At 38.7% G+C, this 11,529-nt stretch overlaps 1 protein-coding gene across 2 annotated transcripts in view; it reads left to right on the top strand.

Moving 5' to 3' along the window:
- Nucleotides 1–11,529, top strand: part of LOC106877646 (kelch-like ECH-associated protein 1) — a 98,259-nt gene that overhangs the window by 38,570 nt on the left and 48,160 nt on the right. The gene's annotated exons all lie outside the window — the stretch shown is intronic.

Here is an 11,529-nt window from a genome sequence, read left to right as displayed (position 1 = left end):
ATATATATACATATATATATATATATATATATATATATACAGACACACACATATATGTATATACGACGGGCTTCTTTCAGTTTCCGTCTACCAAATCCACTCACAAAGCTTTGGTCGGCCCGAGGCTATAGTAAAAGACACACGCCCAAGGTGCCATGCAGTGGGACTGAACCCGGGTCCGTGTGGTTGGTAAGCAAGCTTCTTACCACACAGCCACGCCTGAATTTTCCTGGTGAAAGTAAACAATAAGATAGAAACGTCTGAGTAATTTCAATTCCATTCTCTTCCCTACTTTAAATATGGTTCCAAGTTTTGGCACAAGTCCAGCGCTTTTATGGGAGGGGCTGGTCGATTACATCAGCCCCCAGTGTTCAACTTGTACTTATTGTATCTATGGCATGAAACGTTAACCTCGGCGCCAAGCATTTTGTCCGGTGCGCTAACACACATGCATACGCGCATACATACAAACACGCATACACGCATACATATATACACATATCCATTCATAGAAACATTCACACACACACCGCACATAGATAGATAGATAGATAGATACATACATACATACATACATACATACATGCATACATACATACATACATACATACATACATACATACATGCGTATATGCGTACGTAGGTAGTACGCATGCGCACTAGAATATCTTAATTTCTCTCAGCTCGTCGCCTTCCCCTCCTAAATGTGTCAACACAAACTGAACTATCCGAGAGGCTTTCAAACAAGAATATATGAAATATTCTAAGAACGAACTCAATAAGTGATCAATTTGATATTTACTTGCAAATCGTTTATCGGGAATAATAAGAATTAGTAATAAAAATGAAAACGGGATGGGACTTAATTTTCAAGTCGATTCAGTTATTGCATTTTCTTGAGTTGTAAATATCTTGGAGATATCGTTTCATTATTTTTCCTTTAGATTTTGTTTTCTTTGACTTTTATTTAACTCAGTTTATCTCGCAGGAATAATTAGCACTAGAAACCTCTCCGCCTCCATGCAGAACGGTTAGTTCTATAGATTTGCTACGAATGTGTTGAAAACAAAAGGGACTAAATACGCTCAGATGAGAAATGAACCTTATTACTCATCGGAAAATTAATTTCATATCTCTGTAGAATCTATAACGAATCATGTTACTTAATTACCAAAGTGAAAGAATAAATGATTGTTCTATTTTTAGATGAAATCTAAAGTAATTAATCGTTTGACACCGAGGTTTATCAGTAATCAGTTCCTCCGAGAGATTTGATTAATTCCATTGAGTTTCTCATCGAACTTGTGATAGCCAAGTTATTATTTATCTTTTAGAGGAGAATCACCGACAAAACTGAATGGCTGTTTGTTGGGTTGGCGAGTACGCTTTGGGCTCGATACCATTCTATCTCGATCATTTAAAAATGGCAACAACAACAACAACAACAACTACTACTACTAGTAGTAGTAGTAGTAGTAGTAGTAATGGTAGTGGTGGTGGTGGTGAAAGTAGTAGTAGTAGTAGTAGTAGTTGTAATAGTAGTAGTAGTAGCAGCAGCAGCAGCAGCAGCAGCAGTAGTAGTAGTAGTAGTAGTAGTAGTAGTAGCAGCAGCAGCAGCAGTAGTCTGATGCTAATTCTGCGACGAATTTACGTACAGGGACGCAAACAAACCAACTACTGTTGTCAAGCGTTGACACGCGAACCTAAAGACGAGCGCGCACACAAATATACGCATATACATAAACACACACACACACACGCATATACACACACATACATGAATAATACACAGATACATACATGCATGCATACAAATATATTCATGCATGTGCCCAAACAAACATACATTCACACTAACACACATGCATACGCGCATACATACAAACACGCATACACGCATACATATATACACATATCCATTCATAGAAACATTCACACACACACCGCACATAGATAGATAGATAGATAGATAGATAGATAGATAGATAGATACATACATACATACATACATGCATACATACATACATACATACATACATACATACATACATGCGTATATGCGTACGTAGGTAGTACGCATGCGCACTAGAATATCTTAATTTCTTCTGAAAATGTGTGAAGCATCTGAAGTACTGATGTAAAAAAAAATGTAAAATAGAACCGTTCGTTTGTTTATTTTGTATAAAATTATATTGCATATCAAAAATAAAATAACCGGTTGTTAATGACTTTTTCTTAATTGATAGATTGATTTCTGGGGACTGCTTTTCGTAGATACTAGAAATTTAACAAGTTTTATTTGATTAAAACCAACTGCCAACGGCCATTCTTGCATTAAATAGCGAAAGAAAACAAAAAGCAAACGAATTGTTTGCAGACGATTATTTCGCTGTCGGAATCAGTGGAATTAATTATGAGAGTATTTTTGAGATAGATATATATTTTTAGAATATTTCCTTGAGAAGATTGCAATCTTGATTATGATCAATGGCAGATTGATAAATCGGTAACGAATGGTATTGGGTTCCTGATGTCAACATTAGCATAACTGCTGTTGAAGCACGTAGCAGGTTTAACATTGGAAATATGCACAATGAGCAATAAGACTTTGACAGCCATCTTCACAAACAAGGGTTCTTCTATGGAGTCACTCGTTTTGCTAGATACAATAGCCATATTATACCCTATATCATAAAGCAAGAATGCGTTCATTGGATGTTGTAGTCGATGGAAATACGTGGAAAACTCTTGGTCGTAGGTTCTGCTAGACCAGGACTATCCTGCAGTTAAATAATAACAATAATTCGTTATGAGCGACGGAGGCAGTATTAGTACACAATAGCAATCTGTGATATCATACTTAAAGTAGATACACAGATTTCCCGCGGACTCGTAAGGCCAACTACCCTGTTTCCACGGCGTATATAAATGACTGAAATCGCATAATTCCTTCTCAGCAGGGTTCCGGTCGATTGCATGGTTCAAAGTCAACAAATTTTGAGAGGAGGGAGCAAGTCGACTACAGCGGCCCCAGTACTTGACTGGTACTTTATTTTATCAACTTCGAAGGTTTGAAAGACAAAGTTGACCTCGGTGAACTCAGAATGTCAAGAGCCGAAAGAAATGTCGCTAAGCATTTTGCCCTACGTGCTGACCATCCTGTCAGTTCGCCGCCATATTGTATCGTACAAAAGAAACATAAGGAGATAAAAATGTCCTTTTGTAAAACACAACACATCGCATTGACTTTTCATACAAGTTACACGTGACTTTACTCCGTTTTTTCACTCTTTTAATTTCTTAGCAATATCTACCTTCAAAAGTTATATACAGTAATCCCTCGAATATCGCGGGTGTTGCGTTCCAAAAACTCCCACGGAAATAATTAAAATCTAAAATAAAAATAAAAAACATCTATCGGCCGCAGACCCGGACATATTGAGGAGTCCGCGATATAAATTTACATATGTTAGCCAGAAAAATCCGCGACATACTGAGCACGTGATAAGTGAACCGCGATATGGCTAGGAAATCCTTAACTCTTACCAGAAATGTCTAACATGTAGCTTATGAGACTGACACTCTATCTCCAAAACACCTTAGGTAAACTGTCCACTAGCGTAGCTGGAGGGCGGAGCGGTTGGGGCGGCACTTTGGGGGTCTGCTGTAGGCAATATGTGTTTTTCGTGGGGTCCGGAGGCGGCAAACAGAAAGGCGACGCTAGTGAAACTGTCTTAATACAAATCAGGAAGTAAAGTGCTTATTCTGATTTAAAAAAGAGATCACTGTCCTATAATATACTAGGGTTTATTTCAGCAACTTTAAACGTTCATTGTTAAATTATTTTAAAGTCAAAGAAAAACTTTGAAAGGAAACCAAGAGAAATAAGTGGTGTGATGTTGTTATGTTACGTTCGACAAATTCATGCAAACGAGGCTCAGATTTCAGTGGTTCATTGTTTAGTTTAGTCTATTCGAGGGCGAGAGTGAGTGTGTGTGTGAGAGAGAGAGAGACGCACATAGTGATAACATGTTTAGGTTATTCAACACACGATATTTTGTAACTCATTTAATTTCCTACGTTAACAAGGTCGTCATTCTCCCTAATAAAAGTAACACCTTCCTATGACCGAGATATCTAATGTACATTCATGTCGGCGCACACACACGATTAAATATAATTATTTTTACTGATCAACAATTCCCTCTAAAGTTATATTACGCTAGTTTCGATTCAAGTTTAAACATACAAACACGATCATTCTTTTAAAAATTAACTAGTTCCTCGGTAAACGAGGAGAGGCATTTCTCATGACCTGGCAACCACCGTCCCACGGGCTTGGGAAATCGATAAAGCTGCTTCTGTTAAGTTTGAACATTGGTAAGTTGATGGTGGTAGAAAAAGAAGGGAATAAAAAATGAATTCAATTTTTTTACATATTTTTTACGTTAAGGAAGGAATTATCGTGTTTATCAGTGGTTCTCAATCTGTGGTCCACGGATCCCTGGTGGTCCGCAAAGGTACTATTGAGGGTCCGTGAACTAAATTCAAAATTTGGTATATATATAGTTGAAATTTATAGAAAAGGCGAAGACAGGTGTACGAACAACAAGCAGGGAAAATGAAAAAGTCTTATGTTTCGAGTCTACGCTCTTCAACAGAAAGGAATAAGGGAAAATAAGCAGAAAGAATAAAAAAAAAAACTTATAGATTTAGCGGTCAAGCATGGCGAATTTACCGATACTGTTATTGTACGTAGGTAAATGTGCTTTCTTCGTTGTAGTTTAATTAATAATGTTTGTGTTTAATCTTTCCTAGGCGTGTTGTATTGTTGGTACGGCTGTTATTGTATGTGCGGAATAGTTTTATAAGACATCCATTTGATATGTGTGTGTGTGTGTGTGTGTGTGTGTGTGTGTGTGTGTGTGTAAAGATAAGCGTATTAAAAGGGGTCCGTAGGAAAACTCATTTAAATAAAAGAGGATCCTTGGTAGTGAAAAGGTTGGGAACCACTGGTGTAAATGTTTAATGAGGAGTCTAAGGAATGAGACGCACAAAGGGAGTAATCATCATCATCATCATCATCATCAACATCATCATCATCATCATCATCATCATCATCATCATCATCATCATCTGCTTAGCATCCTGTTCTGAGGAAACGTTCTGATTGCGATTGCTTTACGCGCCATGGAAATCGGGTGACCGACTCTGTGACCCATAGGACTCGAGACAATAACGTCCAGGGCTTGTTGATGATGATGATGATGATTACTCCCTTTGTGTGTCTCATTCCTCAAGTTAAGTTCAGCATGGTGAAACAAGATTGCTTTCCGAGCTCGAGAAGCGGTGATAGGACCGAACCCAGAACCACATGGTTGCAAAGCGAGTGTTTTAACTACACTGCCATGCCCGCCCCTATGCAAACTTTTCTATGAATTCCTTTTAAACTACCCCCAGTATTTAATTCCGTTATCTTTCTTTCATTTGTTTCGGTCATAAGACTGCGGCCCTTCTGGGGCTTCGCCTTGAAGAATTTTTTTAGTCGAATCAATCAACCACAGAACTTAGTTTTTTTAAAAGCTTGGTAAATATTTTATCGGTCGCTTTTGCCGGACCGTTAAGTTTACGGGGACGTAAACACACCAACACCGATTGTCAGACAGTGGTGGGGGACAAACACAAACACAAAGACACACACACATCTGTCTGTCTGTCTGTCTGTCTGTCTATCTATGAGGGTGGGGGTTCTTTTAGTTTCCGTTTATCTCATCCACTCACAAGATTTTGGTCGGCCCAAGGCTAAAGCAGAAGACACTTGCAATTTTTTTTTTTTTTTCTTGTGCGCTCCCTCGAACTTTTGAACCTGGCTACGCCCCTGGCTGAAGTAGATTAGGGGTCGGGGAACTTTCTAACTAATCTATTTACGCCGACGTTGCCCAATTCATTTGAAAGGAAGAAAATCATTGATTCTTTGAATTCAAGAGGTTTATTGAATCTATTTATATGGAAAATACAAATATAAATATAAAAAATATAAAACAAATGCAATAAAATATGGTGTGACGTCTCCTAAACACGTCCATTACATTGGACAGATGCAGCGTTGCCAGAAGAGAAATTTCTGCCGTAACAAGGAAAAACATTTGTTATATAATTTTACTTATGTCTATGTAGGCGCAGGAGTGGCTGTGTGGTAAGTAGCTTGCTTACCAACCACATGGTTCCAGGTTCAGTCCCACTGCGTGGCACCTTTGGCAAGTGTCTTCTACTACAGCCTCGGGCCGACCAAAGCCTTGTGAGTGGATTTGGTAGACGGGAACTGAACAAAACCCGGCGTATATATGTATATATATATATATATACATATATTTGTATGTGTGTGTATATGTTTGTGTGTCTGTGTTTGTCCCCGTCAACATCGCTTGACAACCGATGCTGGTGTGTTTACGTCCCCGTAACTTAGTGGTTCAGCAAAAGAAACCGATAGAATAAGTACTAGGCTTCCAAAGAATAAGCCCTGGGGTCGATTTGCTCGACTAAAGGCGGTGCTCCAGCATGGCCACAGTCAAATGACTGAAACAAGTAAAAGAGTAAAGTGTTATGTCTTATGAGCCCTCATCACCCACAAGAACTTCATTTTTTACCCCGCTTGGGGTAATTTACCCCGGTTCGCCGATCCCTGAAGTAGATGGTGATGCTCACTTGTCTCATCTCACGTGTCTTTGAATAAAATAAACTGTTGAATCATTTCTGTCCAACCGTAGTTGACGTCTCCTTCTGTACGTGCCTGCAAAAATTCTAATTTCATCTTACCTGCGTGGTCAAAATACTTTAGATCTAAAACATTAATTTTGGCAACAACATTTTTTAAATACCCAAATCTTTTATCTGTTCTATTTATAACAGAATCTCCGGATGCTAGAAAATATTTAACGAAGACTTCTTTCGTGCATCAACTAATCTTTTTCTCGTCTATGATTCATTATAGCCTCTTTGTCTTTTACGTTCCTTGTAATGTTTCTATTCTGTGTTTACATTACACTTTTAAGGCAGCTTGGTTGATTCATTCTTCCTTTGTTTGAATCGAGACATTCTTAAACTTATCTCGTACGTTTTTCATAACTTTTACAAAAAGCTGAATCAGATGAGAAGCCGTTACCTATCTTGATTGTTGCTTGTTCCTTCTCGAGCCATGCCTGACTAATAAAGGCCGGTTTCCCGGTTTTAGTGGCGTACAGGTTCCTCACCTGGACGGGACGCCGGTCCGTCACAGGTGAACTGCTAGATGCAAGACGAAAGAGTGAGAGAAAGTTGTGGCGAAAGAGTCAGCAGAAATTCGCCATTACCTTCTGCCGGAGCCGCGTGGAGCTTAGGTGTTTCGCTCATAAACACACACATTGCTCAGTCTGAGATTCGAACCTGTGATCCCTCGACCTCGAGTCCGCTGCTCTAACCACTCAGTCATGTGCCTCCGTATCTTGATTACATTTGTGTATTTCTTTGGATGAGCAGTACTTGCAGAAATTCCAAAGTTATCTTGAAAATTGTAAGGTAGTTGGGAGTTTATTGAGAACCATGACATATCTTTTGCATGTTTCAGTAACTGAACTGCGGCCATGCTGGGGCACTGCATTGAAGGGTTTGGTCGAAAAAATAGACCCTTCTACTTAATTTTTAAAACCTGGCTCTTATTCTATTGTTCTCACTTATAGAACCGCTAAGTTACTGGGAGGTAAATACACCCACACCATTTGTGGGGCAAACAAAGACACAAGGACACACACACACACACAATCATAAGCACACTCTCACAAACACACATACACACATAAACACACACACACACACGCAGGCCCATGCGCGTGCGAACTTAGGCCATCTGCATAGATGTCTGGAACTGTCTACTGGCAAGAATGGAGGCGCATATCGCTCAGACTGGCAAGAATAGTTGACACATGTCGCTCAGCTGCGTCAACATTTTGTAAATTGAATCACGTCACGGCTTGAAACTTATTGGTTGCTTACTAGACCAATCACGTGAAACTATTGTGGTTAAGTCGTGGCTTCTGACCGCGTGTCTAGCGATTCGGTCTCGAATCACCACTACACTAGTTCAATTTGGTTAATTCTTCGAATGAAATTTGGTTGACAGAAGCAGTGAAACTGTGTGGAAGCTTATCGTGTGTGGGGGGTATGATGGGGTGGGTAAGACAACTGGGTGGGAATATTCTTTTCTACTCTAGGCACAAGGCCCGACATTTTGGGAGGGGGCCAGTCGATTAGATCGATCTCAGTACGTAACTGGTACTTAATTTATCGACCTCGAAAGGATGAAAGGCAAAGTCGACCTCGGCGGAATTTGAACTCAGAACGTAAAGACAGACGAATTACCGCTAAGCATTTCGGCCGGCGGGCTAACGTTCAACTGGGTATGAATATTGAAGCATACTGCAGTAATTAAAGTCAAAATTAAATTATGTGCGCAGTGGAATAAAGGATGCAACTTCTTTAACTTTGGTTTGGAATCCAGATATTTGACTCAACATGGTGCTTGCTCCATCGTAAGACTGACTGTAGCACAATTATAGAAACCCTTGACATTTCGACTGATAGAAGTCAAGAGTTCTTGCTCCAGGCAATTCACTGAATTGTATAAATCGTTCCACGGAACTGCAGTTTATGACTACATATTGCAGACATAAAGAAAATTAAGCTGCACCAACAGCAGAGTCAACAATTATTGCAGGGTACTTAGTCACTTATTTTCATTGTACCTCGGAAGGGTCATATGCCAAAATAAGCACACGCACTATTCTAGTTCACTTCTTTTATTATTATTAGTCAATTTATTAACCATTTAACAAATTAACTAATCGATTATTTGATTAACCATTCGATCAAGCAACTAAGTTTGTTAAAGACTCGGAATAGGGAGGACATGTCATTGATGAGTTTGCGACTTGCGACGAAAGGATTTTCAAAAAGACCCTAACTGATTGATTGATTGACTGATTGATTGAACGGTTAACCGAAACGATTGATTAGTTAAGTGGTTAAATAGTCAATTGACAAATAATAACAGAAGTGAAATAAAATCAGTGCATGTGTTTATTTTTGGCATAATGACCGTCCCCAAGATACAACAAAATGTGTTTCAACACATGAGTTCACATTAAGAAACGAAATACAAAAACGTAATCTTCTAAACTTTGTCACTTTTTTTTCTTCCAGCTATTATAATTGTTAGAAAACGGTTTAAGTATTGAATCAGATGTTTTTCATTTCTGTCGCTGAATAACTGTTGCTCAAGTAATGCGACTTTGATGAGAAAAAACTAAATTGCACGAAAAAATTGTCTTCATTTATACTTGATAAACCCAAATCTTGATATCGGTAATTATCACAGAATGCCAATCTCTATGTTCCCCATCTAGAAAGCTGCATCTACATATAATACAGATTAGAATCATCCTCGTACTATCTTTTCCATTTCTGCTTCTATAAGGCCAACGAAAAACAATTGTGTCATTTAAGAAACGATGTATGATAAGGAAGAAGTGCTCTCCTGATTTTTTCGTCAATTCTTTTTCTTGTGAAATTTGTATATACTTTTAATATATGAACTGCAGGTTATATATTAGAGGAATTACCGCCTTAATGCATGAGCACACTGAGAAATGGCCCAGGGAACTCGCGAGTCTAGGGCCCAATTCTGATCTATGTGGTGGGTTGGTGTCAATAAATACTATAGGGCCGAGTGAATTGATTTTCCCGAGGGCCTACAATGCTGTTAAGGCGGCTCTAATTAAAAGACCATCTCCGAGACTGTTCCTGTAAAAGGAAACCCGCAAATCAGATTGAAGTATGATTTTGAAGTTTCTCTTTTTTAAGTGGTTTTACTGTGCGCTCACACACAAACCTAGAGCATATCTGTGACTACTTACCTACCATTATCTTTGACTAGATGGTAATGATAGCTTGGTATGGTTGGGTCTGACACCTAATCTGAATGCAGATTTCGGCCTCTGATCCACAGGCGTGCTGTTTTTGTCTTTTCGATCGCTACTATAATGGCCCCTGCTCCTCAGAGCTATCTGATCAGAGCGAACTAATCCGTCAGGTACCCATTCGTCTCTCCACTTGTGATCATACTTATTGTACCTACTCCCCACCACCAACTCAGCCACTATAACCACCATACCCAGTCCTATCTCCTCAGAAATCCTCCCTCTGGAATCTTCTCGCTCGTCTTTCCTGTCGCTGTTGATCTTTAACAATTTAAGGCGAATATTAACGGCATGTGTGTGTGTGTGTGTGTGTTAGTATCCCCACATCGCTTGACAACCGGTGCTAGTTTGCTTACGTCCTTCTTTCTTAGTGGTTGGGCAAAAGAGGCCGATAGAATAAGAACCGGACTTAGGAAAAACAAATAGGTGCAGGAGTAGATTTGCTCGACCAAAGCCTTCATGGCCGTATTCTAATGACTGGAACAAGTAAAAGTTAAAAGATAAAAGATACTTGGCAATAACCTAGATGCGTCTGTTTAGTCCAGGGGTGGGGAAACTTTCTTGTGCGGCGGGCAAAAGTTTCCAAAGATAACGGTCCGCGGGCTGATCACAAGTTCTAACTCTTATAATCTGTGTAGATCTTGTATATATTTATGTATAATTCGATATACATTAATAAAGATAAGTTCAACACATTAAATTACGCGTAACATCTGCATTAACGCGTAACATCTGCATTAACGCCACCACTGAATTTAGGACATTTATATTACTTATGAGGTATTCTATATTTTTCAGCTAAAGTGTAGTTGGGTCTCAAGGGGGTGGTACAAACCTAGCAATATGTGTTTTATAGTGAAAACAAAATTTCCATTCAAATGGTAATTACCGGACGATTTTTCTGTTCGAGTCTAACTGTTTTAAGTCGTAGTGGAAACGCGACCTATGTCGCAAATGGGCATAAGAATATTGTATAAATTTTATAATTGAAAAATTTACTATATTCTGTACATACGAGTATACCAGCCTGTGGGCGCAATAAAATGGAATCGCGGGTGCAATTGCGCCCACGAGCGGGGGTTTCCCCAAACCTGGTTTAATCGGTCGACTCCTAGAAAAGCTACTTGAGTTAACAAGAAGTCAGTCGGCTTTTGTGCATAATTTTTGTTCATTTAATTCATAAAGCTTCATAGTGTAAGATTTCAATTATTTTTACACATTCACGAAATATCTTTCGTTAACATACCGAAGAATTTCTGATCACACACACACATACACGCACGCGCGCGCGCACACGCATATACATATGTACATGTATATGTGTAAGTATATATGTATATATATACATATACATATACATACACACACTCATATATATATATATATATATATATAAACACACATATATGTATATATACTACATATACATTACATACATACACACAGATAAATACATTCATATACATTACATACATGCATACACACACACATATATATATATAAACACACACATATACAT

Source organism: Octopus bimaculoides, chromosome 8 (assembly GCF_001194135.2).
Source record: "Octopus bimaculoides isolate UCB-OBI-ISO-001 chromosome 8, ASM119413v2, whole genome shotgun sequence".
Lineage (NCBI taxonomy): Eukaryota > Metazoa > Mollusca > Cephalopoda > Octopoda > Octopodidae > Octopus > Octopus bimaculoides.
The sequence above is the reverse complement of the archived record's forward strand: the minus strand, read 5'-3'. Positions and strand labels throughout refer to the sequence as shown.